This window comes from Schistocerca gregaria, chromosome 3 (assembly GCF_023897955.1).
Source record: "Schistocerca gregaria isolate iqSchGreg1 chromosome 3, iqSchGreg1.2, whole genome shotgun sequence".
NCBI lineage: Eukaryota > Metazoa > Arthropoda > Insecta > Orthoptera > Acrididae > Schistocerca > Schistocerca gregaria.
The window spans coordinates 100849073-100868215 of NC_064922.1; positions in this window are offsets into that span (position 1 = coordinate 100849073).

A 19143-nucleotide genomic window follows, 5' to 3' on the forward strand; every position below is an offset into this window, starting at 1 on the left:
ACACAACAGTCACCATGCGCACTTTACTCCATTGGAGTAATGTCTCAAAGAGTTCACGGTTTGATCGTTCCCTGGAAGACCAGTAGTAGTCTCCGATGCAAATCTGGAGGCATTCTGTAATCTGTGGACTATCAGAGTGTTGATGAAACGAAGAAATTGCATCGGGATTCAATACAGCAGTCACCATGCGAACTTTCCTCCATGGGAGTAATGTCTCAAACAGTCTACGCATTGATCGACCCCTGGAAGACCAGCAGTAGATTCCGATGCACATCTGGAGGCAGTCTGTAATCTGTGGACTATCAGAGTGTTGATGAAACACAGAGATTGCATTGGGATTCTATACAACAGTCACGATGCTTACCATCCTCCATGAGAGTAATGTCTCAAACAGTCTACGCTTTGATCGTTGCCTGGAAGACCAGTAGTAGTTTCCGATGCACATCTGATGGCAATCTGTAATCTGTTGACTATAAGAGTGTTGATGAAACACAGAAATTGCATCGGGATAGAATACAACAGTCACCATGCGCACTTTCCTCCACGGAAGGTATGTCTCAATTAGTCTACGCTTTGATCGTTTCTTGGAAGACCAGTAGTAGCTTCCGCTGCACATCTGGTGGCATTCTGAAATCTGTGGACTGTCAGAGTGTTGATGAAACACAGATATTGCGTTGGGATTGAATACAACAGTCACGATCCGCACTTACCTCCATGGGAGTAATGTCTGAAACAGTCTACGCTTTGATCGTCCCCTGGAAGACCAGTAGTAGTTTCCGATGCACATCTGATGGCATTCTGTAAACTGTGGACTATCAGAGTGTTGATGAAACACAGAAATTGCATCGGGATTGAATACAACAGTCACCATGCGAACTTTCCTCCACGGGAGTAATGTCTCAAACAGTCTACGCTTTGATCGTTCCCTGGAAGACCAGTAGAAGTTTCCGATGCACATCTGGAAACATTCTGTAATCTGTGGACTATCAGAGTGTTGATGAAACACAGAAAATGCATCGGGATGGAATACAAGAGTCACCATGCGCACTTTCCTCCATGGGAGTAATGTCTCAAACAGTCTACACTTTGATCGTTCCCTGGAAGATCAGTAGTAGTTTCCGATGCACATCTTGTGGCATTCTGGAATCTGTGGACTATCAGAGTGTTGATGAAACACACAGATTGCATCGGGAAAGGAAACAACACTCATCATGCACACTTTCCTCCACAGGAGAAATGTCTCAAACAGTCTTCGTTTGATCGTTCCCTGGAAGACCCGTAGTAGTTTCCGATGCACAGCTGGTGGCATTCTGTAATCTGTGGACTATCAGAGTGTTGATGAAACACAGAGATTGCATCGGGAAAGGAAACAACACTCATCATGCGCACTTTCCTCAACGGAGGTAATGTCTGAAACAGTCTAGGCTTTGATCGTTCCCTGGAAGACCACTAGTAGTTTCCGATGCACATCTGGTGGCATTCTGTAATCTGTGGACTATCAGAGTGTTGATGAAACACAGAAATTGCATTGGGATTGAATACAACAGTCACCATGCGCACTTTCCTCCACGGGAGGTATGTCTCAAACAGTCTACGCTTTGATCGTTCCCTGGAAGACCAGTAGTAGCTTCCGATGCACATCTGGTGGCATTCTGTAATCTGTGGACTATCAGTGTGTTGATGAAACACAGAAATTGCATCGGGATTGAATACAACAGTCACCATGCGCACTTTCCTCCATGGGAGTAATATTTCTAACAGTCTACGCTTTGATCATTCAATGGACGTCCAGTAGTAGTTTCCGATGCACATCTGGAGGCCTTCTGTAATCTGTGGACTATCAGAGTGTTGATGAAACACAGAAAATGCATCGGGATTGAATACAACAGTCACCATGCGCACTTTCCTCCATTGGAGTAATGTCTCAAAGAGTTCACGGTTTGATCGTCCCCTGGAAGACCAGTAGTACTTTCCGATGCACATCTGGTGGCATTCTGTAAACTGTGGACTATCAGAGTGTTGATGAAACACATAATTTGCATCGGGATTGAATACAACAGTCACCATGCGAACTTTCCTCCACGGGAGTAATGTCCCAAACAGTCTACGCTTTGATCGTTCCCTGGAAGACCAGTAGTAGTTTTCGAGGCACATCTGGAGGCATTCTGTAATCTGTTTACTATCAGATTGTTGATAAAACACCGAAAATGCATCGGGATTGAATACAACAGTCACCATGCGCACTTTCCTCCATGGGAGTAATATCTCTAACAGTCTACGCTTTGATCATTCCCAGGAAGACCAGTAGTAGTATCCGATGCACATCTGGAGGCAATCTGTAATCTGTTGACCTTCAAAGTGTTGATGAAACACAGAAATTGCATCGGGATTGTATACAACAGTCACGATGCTTACCTTCCTCCATGGGAGTAATGTGTCAAACAGTCTACGATTTCATCGTTGCCTGGAAGACCAGTAGTAGTTTCCGATGCACATCTGCAGGCAATCTGTAATCTTTTGACTATCAGACTGTTGATGAAACACAGAAATTGCATCGGGATTGAATACAACAGTCACCATGCGCACTTACCTCCACGGGATTAATGTCTCAAACAGTCTACGCATTGATCGATCCCTGGAAGACCAGTAGTACTTTCCGATCCACATCTGGAGGCAATCTGTAACGTCTTGACCTTCAAAGTGTTGATGAAGCACAGAAATTGCATCGGGATTGTATACAACAGACACGATACTTACCTTCCTCCATGTTAGTAATGTCTCAAACAGTCTACGCTTTGATCGTTTCCTGCAAGACCCTTAGTAGTTTCCGATGTACATCTGGTGGCATTCTGTAATCTGTATACTATCAGGGTGTTGGTGAAACACCGCGATTGCATCGGGAAAGGAAACAACACTCATCATGCGCACTTTCCTCCACGGGAGTAATGTCTCAAACAGTCTATGCTTTGATCGTTCCCTGGAAGACCAGTAGTAGTTTCCGACGCAAATCTGGTGGCATTCTGTAATCTGTGGACTATCAGAGTTTTGATGAAACACAGAGATTGCATCGGGAAAGGAAACAACACTCATCATGCGCACTTTCCTCCTCGGGAGTAATGTCTCAAACAGTCTACGCTTTGATCGTTCCCTGGAAGACCAGTAGTAGTTTCCGATGCTCATCTGGCGGCATTCTGTAATCTGTGGACTATCAGAGTGTTGATGAAACACAGAAATTGCATTGGGATTGAATACAACAGTCACCATGCGCACTTTCCTCCACGGAAGGTATGTCTCAATTAGTCTACGCTTTGATCGTTTCTTGGAAGACCAGTAGTAGCTTCCGCTGCACATCTGGTGGCATTCTGAAATCTGTGGACTGTCAGAGTGTTGATGAAACACAGATATTGCGTTGGGATTGAATACAACAGTCACGATCCGCACTTACCTCCATGGGAGTAATGTCTGAAACAGTCTACGCTTTGATCGTCCCCTGGAAGACCAGTAGTAGTTTCCGATGCACATCTGATGGCATTCTGTAAACTGTGGACTATCAGAGTGTTGATGAAACACAGAAATTGCATCGGGATTGAATACAACAGTCACCATGCGAACTTTCCTCCACGGGAGTAATGTCTCAAACAGTCTACGCTTTGATCGTTCCCTGGAAGACCAGTAGTAGTTTCTGATGCACATCTGGAAACATTCTGTAATCTGTGGACTATCAGAGTGTTGATGAAACACAGAAAATGCAGCGGGATGGAATACAAGAGTCACCATGCGCACTTTCCTCCATGGGAGTAATGTCTCAAACAGTCTACACTTTGATCGTTCCCTGGAAGATCAGTAGTAGTTTCCGATGCACATCTTGTGGCATATTGGAATCTGTGGACTATCAGAGTGTTGATGAAACACACATATTGCATCGGGAAAGGAATCAACACTCATCATGCGCACTTTCCTCCACGGAGGTAATGTCTGAAACAGTCTAGGCTTTGATCGTTCCCTGGAAGACCACTAGTAGTTTCCGATGCACATCTGGTGGCATTCTGTAATCTGTGGACTATCAGAGTGTTGATGAAACACAGAAATTGCATTGGGATTGAATACAACAGTCACCATGCGCACTTTCCTCCACGGGAGGTATGTCTCAAACAGTCTACGCTTTGATCGTTCCCTGGAAGACCAGTAGTAGCTTCCGATGCACATCTGGTGGCATTCTGTAATCTGTGGACTATCAGCGTGTTGATGAAACACAGAAATTGCATCGGGATTGAATACAACAGTCACCATGCGCACTTTCCTCCATGGGAGTAATATTTCTAACAGTCTACGCTTTGATCATTCAATGGACGTCCAGTAGTAGTTTCCGATGCACATCTGGAGGCCTTCTGTAATCTGTGGACTATCAGGGTGTTGATGAAACACAGAAAATGCATCGGGATTGAATACAACAGTCACCATGCGCACTTTCCTCCATTGGAGTAATGTCTCAAAGAGTTCACGGTTTGATCGTCCCCTGGAAGACCAGTAGTACTTTCCGATGCACATCTGGTGGCATTCTGTAAACTGTGGACTATCAGAGTGTTGATGAAACACATAAATTGCATCGGGATTGAATACAACAGTCACCATGCGAACTTTCCTCCACGGGAGTAATGTCCCAAACAGTCTACGCTTTGATCGTTCCCTGGAAGACCAGTAGTAGTTTTCGAGGCACATCTGGAGGCATTCTGTAATCTGTTTACTATCAGAGTGTTGATAAAACACCGAAAATGCATCGGGATTGAATACAACAGTCACCATGCGCACTTTCCTCCATGGGGGTTATGTCTCAAACAGTCTACGCTTTGATCGTTCCCTGGAAGACCTGTAGTAGTTTCCGAAGCACAGCTGGTGGCATTCTGTAATCTGTGGACTATCAGAGAGTTGATGAAACACAGAGTTTGCATCGGGAAAGGAAACAACACGCATCATGCGCACTTTCCTCCACGGGAGTAATGTCTCAAACAGTCTACGCTTTGATCGTTCCCTGGACGACCAGTAGTAGTTTTCGATGCACATCTGGTGGCATTCTGTAATCTGTTGACTATCAGAGTGTTGATGAAACACAGAAATTGCATCGGGATTGATTACAACAGTCACCACGTGCACTTTCCTCCACGGGAGTAATGTCTCAAACAGTCTACGCTATGATCGTTCCCTGGAAGATCAGTAGTAGTTTCCGATGCACCTCTGGTGGCATTCTGGAATCTGTGGACTATCAGAGTGTTGATGAAACACACAGATTGCATCGGGAAAGGAAACAACACTCATCATGCGCACTTTCCTCCATGGAGGTAATGTCTGAAACAGTCTAGCCTTTGATCGTTCCCTGGAAGACCACTAGTAGTTTCCGATGCACATCTGGTGGCATTCTGTAATCTGTGGACTATCAGAGTGTTGATGAAACACAGAAATTGCATCGGGATTGAATACAACAGTCACCATGCGCACTTTCCTCCACGGGAAGTATGTCTCAAACAGTCTACGCTTTGATCTTTACCTGGAAGACCAGTAGTAGCTTCCGATGCACATCTGGTGACATTCTGTAATCTGTGGACTATCAGTGTGTTGATGAAACACAGAAATTGCATCGGGATTGAATACAACAGTCACCATGTGCACTTTCCTCCATGGGAGTAATATTTCTAACAGTCTACGCTTTGATCATTCAATGGACGACCAGTAGTAGTTTCCGATGCACATCTGGTGGCATTCTGTAATCTGTGGACTATCAGAGTGTTGATGAAACACAGAAATTGCATCAGGATTGAATACAACAGTCACCATGCGCACTTTCCTCCATGGGAGTAATGTCTGAAACAGTCTACGCTTTGATCGTTCCCTGGACGACCAGTAGTAGTTTCCGAAGCACAGCTGGTGGCATTCTGTAATCTGTGGACTATCAGAGAGTTGATGAAACACAGAGTTTGCATCGGGAAAGGAAACAACACGCATCATGCGCACTTTCCTCCACGGGAGTAATGTCTCAAACAGTCTACGCTTTGATCGTTCCCTGGACGACCAGTATAATTTTTCGATGCACATCTGGTGGCATTCTGTAATCTGTTGACTATCAGAGTGTTGATGAAACACAGAAATTGCATCGGGATTGATTACAACAGTCACCACGTGCACTTTCCTCCACGGGAGTAATGTCTCAAACAGTCTACGCTATGATCGTTCCCTGGAAGATCAGTAGTAGTTTCCGATGCACATCTGGTGGCATTCTGGAATCTGTGGACTATCAGAGTGTTGATGAAACACACAGATTGCATCGGGAAAGGAAACAACACTCATCATGCACACTTTCCTCCACGGGAGTAATGTCTCAAACAGTCTTCGTTTGATCGTTCCCTGGAAGACCCGTAGTAGTTTCCGATGCACAGCTGGTTTCATTCTGTAATCTGTGGACTATCAGAGTGTTGATGAAACACAGAGATTGCATCGGGAAAGGAAACATCACTCATCATGCGCACTTTCCTCCACGGAGGTAATGTCCGAAACAGTCTAGGCTTTGATCGTTTCCTGGAAGACCACTAGTAGTTTCCGATGCACATCTGGTGGCATTCTGTAATCTGTGGACTATCAGAGTGTTGATGAAACACAGAAATTGCATCGGGATTGAATACAACAGTCACCATGCGCACTTTCCTCCACGGGAGGTATGTCTCAAACGGTCTACGCTTTGATCGTTCCCTGGAAGACCAGTAGTAGCTTCCGATGCACATCTGGTGGCATTCTGTAATCTGTGGACTATCAGTGTGTTGATGAAACACAGAAATTGCATCGGGATTGAATACAACAGTCACCATGCGCACTTGCCTCCATGGGAGTAATATTTCTAACAGTCTACGCTTTCATCATTCAATGGAAGACCAGTAGTAGTTTCCGATGCTTATCTGGAAGCCTTCTGTAATCTGTGGACTATCAGAGTGTTGATGAAACACAGAAAATGCATCGGGATTGAATACAACAGTCACCATGCGCACTTTCCTCCATTGGAGTAATGTCTCAAAGAGTTCACGGTTTGATCGTTCCCTGGAAGACCAGTAGTAGTCTCCGATGCAAATCTGGAGGCATTCTGTAATCTGTGGACTATCAGAGTGTTGATGAAACGCAGAAATTGCATCGGGATTCAATACAGCAGTCACCATGCGAACTTTCCTCCATGGGAGTAATGTCTCAAACAGTCTACGCATTGATCGACCCCTGGAAGACCAGCAGTAGTTTCCGATGCACATCTGGAGGCAGTCTGTAATCTGTGGACTATCAGAGTGTTGATGAAACACAGAGATTGCATTGGGATTCTATACAACAGTCACGATGCTACCATCCTCCATGAGAGTAATGTCTCAAACAGTCTACGCTTTGATCGTTGCCTGGAAGACCAGTAGTAGTTTCCGATGCACATCTGATGGCAATCTGTAATCTGTGGACTATAAGAGTGTTGATGAAACACAGAAATTGCATCGGGATAGAATACAACAGTCACCATGCGCACTTTCCTCCACGGAAGGTATGACTCAATTAGTCTACGCTTTGATCGTTTCTTGGAAGACCAGTAGTAGCTTCCGCTGCACATCTGGTGGCATTCTGAAATCTGTGGACTGTCAGAGTGTTGATGAAACACAGATATTGCGTTGGGATTGAATACAACAGTCACGATCCGCACTTACCTCCATGGGAGTAATGTCTGAAACAGTCTACGCTTTGATCGTTCCCTGGAAGACCAGTAGTAGTTTCCGATGCACATCTGATGGCAATCTGTAATCTGTGGACTATAAGAGTGTTGATGAAACACAGAAATTGCATCGGGATAGAATACAACAGTCACCATGCGCACTTTCCTCCACGGAAGGTATGTCTCAATTAGTCTACGCTTTGATCGTCCCCTGGAAGACCAGTAGTAGTTTCCGATGCACATCTGGAAACATTCTGTAATCTGTGGACTATCAGAGTGTTGATGAAACACAGAAAATGCATCGGGATGGAATACAAGAGTCACCATGCGCACTTTCCTCCATGGGAGTAATGTCTCAAACAGTCTACACTTTGATCGTTCCCTGGAAGATCAGTAGTAGTTTCCGATGCACATCTTGTGGCATTCTGGAATCTGTGGACTATCAGAGTGTTGATGAAACACACAGATTGCATCGGGAAAGGAAACAACACTCATCATGCACACTTTCCTCCACAGGAGTAATGTCTCAAACAGTCTTCGTTTGATCGTTCCCTGGAAGACCCGTAGTAGTTTCCGATGCACAGCTGGTGGCATTCTGTAATCTGTGGACTATCAGAGTGTTGATGAAACACAGAGATTGCATCGGGAAAGGAAACAACACTCATCATGCGCACTTTCCTCCACGGAGGTAATGTCTGAAACAGTCTAGGCTTTGATCGTTCCCTGGAAGACCACTAGTAGTTTCCGATGCACATCTGGTGGCATTCTGTAATCTGTGGACTATCAGAGTGTTGATGAAACACAGAAATTGCATTGGGATTGAATACAACAGTCACCATGCGCACTTTCCTCCACGGGAGGTATGTCTCAAACAGTCTACGCTTTGATCGTTCCCTGGAAGACCAGTAGTAGCTTCCGATGCACATCTGGTGGCATTCTGTAATCTGTGGACTATCAGTGTGTTGATGAAACACAGAAATTGCATCGGGATTAAATACAACAGTCACCATGCGCACTTTCCTCCATGGGAGTAATATTTCTAACAGTCTACGCTTTGATCATTCAATGGACGTCCAGTAGTAGTTTCCGATGCACATCTGGAGGCCTTCTGTAATCTGTGGACTATCAGAGTGTTGATGAAACACAGAAAATGCATCGGGATTGAATACAACAGTCACCATGCGCACTTTCCTCCATTGGAGTAATGTCTCAAAGAGTTCACGGTTTGATCGTTCCCTGGAAGACCAGTAGTAGTCTCCGATGCAAATCTGGAGGCATTCTGTAATCTGTGGACTATCAGAGAGTTGATGAAACGCCGAAATTGCATCGGGATTGAATACAACAGTCACCATGCGCACTTTCCTCCACGGGAGGTATGTCTCAAACAGTCTACGCTTTGATCGTTCCCTGGAAGCCCAGTAGTAGCTTCCGATGCACATCTGGTGGCATTCTGTAATCTGTGGACTATCAGAGTGTTGATGAAACACAGAAATTGCATCGGGATTGAATACAACAGTCACCATGCGCTCTTTCCTCCATGGGAGTAATGTCTCAAACAGTCTACGATTTCATCGTTGCCTGGAAGACCAGTAGTAGTTTCCGATGCACATCTGCAGGCAATCTGTAATCTTTTGACTATCAGACTGTTGATGAAACACAGAAATTGCATCGGGATTGAATACAACAGTCACCATGCGCACTTACCTCCACGGGATTATTGTCTCAAACAGTCTACGCATTGATCGATCCCTGGAAGATCAGTAGTACTTTCCGATCCACATCTGGAGGCAATCTGTAATGTCTTGACCTTCAAAGTGTTGATGAAGCACAGAAATTGCATCGGGATTGTATACAACAGTCACGATACTTACCTTCCTCCATGTTAGTAATGTCTCAAACAGTCTACGCTTTGATCGTTTCCTGCAAGAACCTTAGTAGTTTCCGATGCACATCTGGTGGCATTCTGTAATCTGTGGACTATCAGGGTGTTGGTGAAACACCGCGATTGCATCGGGAAAGGAAACAACACTCATCATGCGCACTATCCTCCACGGGAGTAATGTCTCAAACAGTCTATGCTTTGATCGTTCCCTGGAAGACCAGTAGTAGTTTCCGACGCAAATCTGGTGGCATTCTGTAATCTGTGGACTATCAGAGTTTTGATGAAACACAGAGATTGCATCGGGAAAGGAAACAACACTCATCATGCGCACTTTCCTCCTCGGGAGTAATGTCTCAAACAGTCTACGCTTTGATCGTTCCCTGGAAGACCAGTAGTAGTTTCCGATGCTCATCTGGCGGCATTCTGTAATCTGTGGACTATCAGAGTGTTGATGAAACACAGAAATTGCATTGGGATTGAATACAACAGTCACCATGCGCACTTTCCTCCACGGAAGGTATGTCTCAATTAGTCTACGCCTTGATCGTTTCTTGGAAGACCAGTAGTAGCTTCCGCTGCACATCTGGTGGCATTCTGAAATCTGTGGACTGTCAGAGTGTTGATGAAACACAGATATTGCGTTGGGATTGAATACAACAGTCACGATCCGCACTTACCTCCATGGGAGTAATGTCTGAAACAGTCTACGCTTTGATCGTCCCCTGGAAGACCAGTAGTAGTTTCCGATGCACATCTGATGGCATTCTGTAAACTGTGGACTATCAGAGTGTTGATGAAACACAGAAATTGCATCGGGATTGAATACAACAGTCACCATGCGAACTTTCCTCCACGGGAGTAATGTCTCAAACAGTCTACGCTTTGATCGTTCCCTGGAAGACCAGTAGTAGTTTCTGATGCACATCTGGAAACATTCTGTAATCTGTGGACTATCAGAGTGTTGATGAAACACAGAAAATGCATCGGGATGGAATACAAGAGTCACCATGCGCACTTTCCTCCATGGGAGTAATGTCTCAAACAGTCTACACGTTGATCGTTCCCTGGAAGATCAGTAGTAGTTTCCGATGCACATCTTGTGGCATATTGGAATCTGTGGACTATCAGAGTGTTGATGAAACACACAGATTGCATCGGGAAAGGAAACAACACTCATCATGCACACATTCCTCCACGGGAGTAATGTCTCAAACAGTCTTCGTTTGATCGTTCCCTGGAAGACCCGTAGTAGTTTCCGATGCACAGCTGGTGGCATTCTGTAATCTGTGGACTATCAGAGTGTTGATGAAACACAGAGATTGCATCGGGAAAGGAAACAACACTCATCATGCGCACTTTCCTCCACGGAGGTAATGTCTGATACAGTCTAGGCTTTGATCGTTCCCTGGAAGACCACTAGTAGTTTCCGATGCACATCTGGTGGCATTCTGTAATCTGTGGACTATCAGAGTGTTGATGAAACACAGAAATTGCATTGGGATTGAATACAACAGTCACCATGCGCCATTTCCTCCACGGGAGGTATGTCTCAAACAGTCTACGCTTTGATCGTTCCCTGGAAGACCAGTAGTAGCTTCCGATGCACATCTGGTGGCATTCTGTAATCTGTGGACTATCAGTGTGTTGATGAAACACAGAAATTGCATCGGGATTGAATACAACAGTCACCATGCGCACTTTCCTCCATGGGAGTAATATTTCTAACAGTCAACGCTTTGATCATTCAATGGACGTCCAGTAGTAGTTTCCGATGCACATCTGGAGGCCTTCTGTAATCTGTGGACTATCAGAGTGTTGATGAAACACAGAAAATGCATCGGGATTGAATACAACAGTCACCATGCGCACTTTCCTCCATTGGAGTAATGTCTCAAAGAGTTCACGGTTTGATCGTTCCCTGGAAGACCAGTAGTAGTCTCCGATGCAAATCTGGAGGCATTCTGTAATCTGTGGACTATCAGAGTGTTGATGAAACGCCGAAATTGCATCGGGATTGAATACAACAGTCACCATGCGCACTTTCCTCCACGGGAGATATGTCTCAAACAGTCTACGCTTTGATCGTTCCCTGGAAGACCAGTAGTAGCTTCCGATGCACATCTGGTGGCATTCTGTAATCTGTGGACTATCAGAGTGTTGATGAAACACAGAAATTGCATCGGGATTGAATACAACAGTCACCATGCGCTCTTTCCTCCATGGGAGTAATATCTCTAACAGTCTACGCTTTGATCATTCCCAGGAAGACCAGTAGTAGTATCCGATGCACATCTGGAGGCAATCTGTAATCTGTTGACCTTCACAGTGTTGATGAAACACAGAAATTGCATCGGGATTGTATACAACAGTCACGATGCTTACCTTCCTCCATGGGAGTAATGTCTCAAACAGTCTACGATTTCATCGTTGCCTGGAAGACCAGTAGTAGTTTCCGATGCACATCTGCAGGCAATCTGTAATCTTTTGACTATCAGACTGTTGATGAAACACAGAAATTGCATCGGGATTGAATACAACAGTCACCATGCGCACTTACCTCCATGGGATTAATGTCTCAAACAGTCTACGCATTGATCGATCCCTGGAAGACCAGTAGTACTTTCCGATCCACATCTGGAGGCAATCTGTAATGTCTTGACCTTCAAAGTGTTGATGAAGCACAGAAATTGCATCGGGATTGTATACAACAGTCACGATGCTTACCTTCCTCCATGTTAGTAATGTCTCAAACAGTCTACGCTTTGATCGTTTCCTGGAAGACAATTAGTAGTTTCCGATGCACATCTGGTGGCATTCTGTAATCTGAGGACTATCAGGGTGTTGGTGAAACACCGCGATTGCATCGGGAAAGGAAACAACACTCATCATGCTCACTTTCCTCCACGGGAGTAATGTCTCAAACAGTCTACGCTTTGATCGTTCCCTGGAAGACCAGTAGTAGTTTCCGACGCAAATCTGGTGGCATTCTGTAATCTGTGGACTATCAGAGTTTTCATGAAACACAGAGATTGCATCGGGAAAGGAAACAACACTCATCATGCGCACTTTCCTCCACGGGAGTAATGTCTCAAACAGTCTACGCTTTGATCGTTCCCTGGAAGACCAGTAGTAGTTTCCGATGCTCATCTGGCGGCATTTTGTAATCTGTTGACTATCAGAGTGTTGACGAAACACAGAAATTGCATTGGGATTGAATACAACAGTCACCATGCGCTCTTTCCTCCATGGGAGTAATATCTCTAACAGTCTACGCTTTGATCATTCCCTGGAAGACCAGTAGTGATTTCCGATGCACATCTGGACGCATTCTGTAATCTGTGGACTATCAGAGTGTTGATGAAACACAGAAATTGCATCGGGATTCAATACAACAGTCACCATGCGAACATTCCTCCATGGGAGTAATGTCCCAAACAGTCTACGCGTTGATCGATCCCTGTAAGACCAGTAGTAGTTCTGATGCACATCTGGAGGCAATCTATAATCTGTGGACTATCAGAGTGTTGATGAAACACAGAAATTGCATCGGGATTGAATACAACAGTCACCATGCGAACTTTCCTCCACGGAAGTAATGTCTCAAACAGTCTACGGTTTGATCGTTCCCTGGAAGACCAGTAGTAGTATCCGAGGCACATCTGGAGGCATTCTGTAATCTGTTTACTATCACAGTGTTGATAAAACACCAAAAATGCATCGGGATTGAATACAACAGTCACCATGCGCACTTCCATCCATGGGAGTAATGTCTCAAACAGTCTACGCATTGATCGTCCCCTGGAAGACCCGTAGTAGTTTCCGATGCACATCGGGAGGCACTCTGTAATCGGTGGACTATCAGACTGTTGATGAAACACAGAAATTGCATCGGGATTGCATACAACAGTCACCATGCGCACTTTCCTCCACGGGAGTAATATCTCTAACAGTCTACGCTTTGATCATTCCCTGAAAGACCAGTAGTAGTTTCCGATGCACATCTGTATACATTCTGTAATCTGTGGACTATCAGAGTGTTGATGGAACACAGAAATGGCATCGGGATTGAATACAACAATCACTATGCGAATTTTCCTCCACGTTAGGTATGTCTCAAACAGTCTACGCTTTGATCGTTAACTGGAAGACCAATAGTAGTTTCCGATGCACATCTGGTGGCATTCTGTAATCTGTTGACTATCAGAGTGTTGATGAAACACAGAAATTGCATCGGGATTGAATACAACAGTCACCACGTGCACTTTCCTCCACGGGAGTAATGTCTCAAACAGTCTACGCTATGATCGTTCCCTGGAAGATCAGTAGTAGTTTCCGATGCACATCTGGTGGCATTCTGTAATCTGTGGACTATCAGAGTGTTGATGAAACACAGAAATTGCATCGGGATTGAATACAACAGTCACCATGCGCACTTTCCTCCATGGGAGTAATGTCTCAAACAGTCTATGCTTTGATCGTTGCCTGGAAGACCAGTAGTAGCATCCGATACACATCTGGTGGCATTCTGTAATCTGTGGACTATCAGAGTGTTGATGAAACACAGAAATTGCATCGGGATTGAATACAACAGTCACCATGCGCACTTTCCTCCTCGGAAGGTATGTCTCAATTAGTCTACGCTTTGATCGTTTCTTGGAAGACCAGTAGTAGCTTCCGATGCACATCTGGTGGCATTCTGTAATCTGTGGACTGTCAGAGTGTTGATGAAACACTGAAATTGCGTTTGGATTGAATACAATAGTCACCATCCGCACTTACCTCCATGGGAGTAATGTCTGAAACAGTCTACGCTTTGATCGTCCCCTGGAAGACCAGTAGTAGTTTCCGATGCACATCTTTTGGCATTCTGTAAACTGTGGACTATCAGAGTGTTGATGAAACACAGAAATTGCATCGGGATTGAATACAACAGTCACCATGCGCACTTTCCTCCACGGGAGTAATATCTCTAACAGTCTACGCTTTGATCATTCCCTGAAAGACCAGTAGTAGTTTCCGATGCACATCTGTATACTTTCTGTAATCTGTGGACTATCAGAGTGTTGATGGAACACAGAAATTGCATCGGGATTGAATACAACAATCACTATGCGAATTTTCCTCCACGTTAGGTATGTCTCAAACAGTCTACGCTTTGATCGTTAACTGGAAGACCAATAGTAGTTTCCGATGCACATCTGGTGGCATTCTGTAATCTGTTGACTATCAGAGTGTTGATGAAACACAGAAATTGCATCGGGATTGAATACAACAGTCACCACGTGCACTTTCCTCCACGGGAGTAATGTCTCAAACAGTCTACGCTATGATCGTTCCCTGGAAGATCAGTAGTAGTTTCCGATGCACATCTGGTGGCATTCTGTAATCTGTGGACTATCAGAGTGTTGATGAAACACAGAAATTGCATCGGGATTGAATACAACAGTCACCATGCGCACTTTCCTCCATGGGAGTAATGTCTCAAACAGTCTACGCTTTGATCGTTGCCTGGAAGACCAGTAGTAGCATCCGATACACATCTGGTGGCATTCTGTAATCTGTGGACTATCAGAGTGTTGATGAAACACAGAAATTGCATCGGGATTGAATACAACAGTCACCATGCGCACTTTCCTCCTCGGAAGGTATGTCTCAATTAGTCTACGCTTTGATCGTTTCTTGGAAGACCAGTAGTAGCTTCCGATGCACATCTGGTGGCATTCTGTAATCTGTGGACTGTCAGAGTGTTGATGAAACACTGAAATTGCGTTTGGATTGAATACAATAGTCACCATCCGCACTTACCTCCATGGGAGTAATGTCTGAAACAGTCTACGCTTTGATCGTCCCCTGGAAGACCAGTAGTAGTTTCCGATGCACATCTTTTGGCATTCTGTAAACTGTGGACTATCAGAGTGTTGATGAAACACAGAAATTGCATCGGGATTGAATACAACAGTCACCATGCGAACTTTCCTCCACGGGAGTAATGTCTCAAACCGTCTACGCTTTGATCGTTCCCTAGAAGACCAGTAGTAGCTTCCGATGCACATCTGGAGGCATTCTGTAATCTGTTTACTATCAGAGTGTTGATAAAACACCGAAAATGCATCGGGATTGAATACACCAGTCACCATGCGCACTTTCCTCCATGGGAGTAATGTCTCACAAAGTTTACGCTTTGATCGTTCCCTGGAAGACCACTAGTAGTTTCCCATGCACATCTGCAGGCATTCTGTAATCTGTATACTATCAGAGTGTTTATGAAACACAGACATTGCATCGGCATTGAATACAACAGTCAACATGTGCACTTTCCTCCACGTGAGGTATGTCTCACACAGTCTACGCTTTGATCGTTCCCTGGAAAACCAGTAGTAGCTTCTGATGCACATCTGTTGGCCTTCTGTAATCTGTGGACTATCAGAGTGTTGATGAAACACAGAAATTGCATCGGGATTGAATACAACAGTCACCATGCCTACTTTCCTCCACTGGAGTAATGTCTCAAACAGTCTACGTTTTGATCGTTCTCTGGAAGACCAGTAGTAGTTTCCGATGCACATCTGGTGGCATTCTGTAATCATTTGACTATCAGAGTGTTGATGAAACACAGATATTTCATCGGGATTGATTACAACAGTCACCATGCGCACCTTCCTCCATGGGAGTAATGTCACAAAGAGTTTACGCTTTGATCGTTCCCTGGAAGGCCAGTAGTAGTTTCCGATGCACATCTGGAGGCATTCTGTAATCTGTGGACCTTCAAAGTGTTGATGAAACACAGAAAATGCATCAGGATTGAATACAACAGTCACCATGCGCACTTTCCGCCATGGGAGTAATGTCTCAAAGAGTTTACGCTTTGATCGTTCCCTGGAAGACCAGTAGTAGTTTTCGATGCACATCTGGTGGCATTCTGTAATCATTTGACTATAAGAGTGTTGATGAAACACAGAAATTGCGTCGGGATTAAATACAACAGTCACCATCCGCACTTACCTCCATGGGAGTAACGTCTGAAACAGTCTACGCTTTGATCGTCCCCTGGAAGACCAGTAGTAGTTTCCGATGCACATCTGGTGGCATTCTGTAAACTGTGGACTATCAGAGTGTTGATGAAACACAGAAATTGCGTCGGGATTGCATACAACAGTCACCATGCGCACTTTCCTCCACGGGAGTAATATCTCTAACAGTCTACGCTTTGATCATTCCCTGAAAGACCAGTAGTAGTTTCCGATGCACATCTGTATACTTTCTGTAATCTGTGGACTATCAGAGTGTTGATGGAACACAGAAATTGCATCGGGATTGAATACAACAATCACTATGCGAATTTCCCTCCACGTTAGGTATGTCTCAAACAGTCTACGCTTTGATCGTTAAGTGGAAGACCAATAGTAGTTTCCGATGCACATCTATAGGCATTCTGTAATCTGTTGACTATCAGAGTGTTGATGAAACACAGAAATTGCATCGGGATTGAATACAACAGTCACCACGTGCACTTTCCTCCACGGGAGTAATGTCTCAAACAGTCTACGCTATGATCGTTCCCTGGAAGATCAGTAGTAGTTTCCGATGCACATCTGGTGGCATTCTGTAATCTGTGGACTATCAGAGTGTTGATGAAACACAGAAATTGCATCGGGATTGAATACAACAGTCACCATGCGCACTTTCCTCCATGGGAGTAATGTCTCAAACAGTCTACGCTTTGATCGTTGCCTGGAAGACCAGTAGTAGCATCCGATACACATCTGGTGGCATTCTGTAATCTGTGGACTATCAGAGTGTTGATGAAACACAGAAATTGCATCGGGATTGAATACAACAGTTACCATGCGCACTTTCCTCCTCGGAAGGTATGTCTCAATTAGTCTACGCTTTGATCGTTTCTTGGAAGACCAGTAGTAGCTTCCGATGCACATCTGGTGGCATTCTGTAATCTGTGGACTGTCAGAGTGTTGATGAAACACAGAAATTGCGTTTGGATTGAATACAATAGTCACCATCCGCACTTACCTCCATGGGAGTAATGTCTGAAACAGTCTACGCTTTGATCGTCCCCTGGAAGACCAGTAGTAGTTTCCGATGCACATCTTTTGGCATTCTGTAAATTGTGGACTATCAGAGTGTTCATGAAACACAGAAATTGCATCGGGATTGAATACAACAGTCACCATGCGAACTTTCCTCCACGGGAGTAATGTCTCAAACAGTCTACGCTTTGATCGTTCCCTAGAAGACCAGTAGTAGCTTCCGATGCACATCTGGAGGCATTCTGTAATCTGTTTACTATCAGAGTGTTGATAAAACACCGAAAATGCATCGGGATTGAATACACCAGTCACCATGCGCACTTTCCTCCATGGGAGTAATGTCTCACAAAGTTTACGCTTTGATCGTTCCCTGGAAGACCACTAGTAGTTTCCGATGCACATCTGCAGGCATTCTGTAATCTGTATACTATCAGAGTGTTTATGAAACACAGACATTGCATCGGCATTGAATACAACAGTCAACATGTGCACTTTCCTCCACGTGAGGTATGTCTCACACAGTCTACGCTTTGATCGTTCCCTGGAAAACCAGTAGTAGCTTCTGATGCACATCTGGTGGCCTTCTGTAATCTGTGGACTATCAGAGTGTTGATGAAACACAGAAATTGCATCGGGATTGAATACAACAGTCACCATGCCTACTTTCCTCCACTGGAGTAATGTCTCAAACAGTCTACGTTTTGATCGTTCTCTGGAAGACCAGTAGTAGTTTCCGATGCACATCTGGTGGCATTCTGTAATCATTTGACTATCAGAGTGTTGATGAAACACAGATATTTCATCGGGATTGATTACAACAGTCACCATGCGCACCTTCCTCTATGGGAGTAATGTCACAAAGAGTTTACGCTTTGATCGTTCCCTGGAAGGCCAGTAGTAGTTTCCGATGCACATCTGGAGGCATTCTGTAATCTGTGGACCTTCAAAGTGTTGATGAAACACAGAAAATGCATCGGGATTGAATACAACAGTCACCATGCGCACTTTCCGCCATGGGAGTAATGTCTCAAAGAGTTTACGCTTTGATCGTTCCCTGGAAGACCAGTAGTAGTTTTCGATGCACATCTGGTGGCATTCTGTAATCATTTGACTATAAGAGTGTTGATGAAACACAGAAATTGCGTCGGGATTAAATACAACAGTCACCATCCGCACTTACCTCCATGGGAGTAACGTCTGAAACAGTCTACGCTTTGATCGTCCCCTGGAAGACCAGTAGTAGTTTCCGATGCACATATGGTGGCATTCTGTAAACTGTGGACTATCAGAGTGTTGATGAAACACAGAAATTGCATCGGGATTGAATACAACAGTCGACCATGCGCACTTTCCTCCATGGGAGTTATATCTCTAACAGTCTACGCTTTGATCATTCCTGGGAGACCAGTAGTAGTTTCCGATGCACATCTGGAGACATTCTGTAATCTGTGGACTATCAGAGTGTTGATGAAACACAGAAATTGCATCGGGAT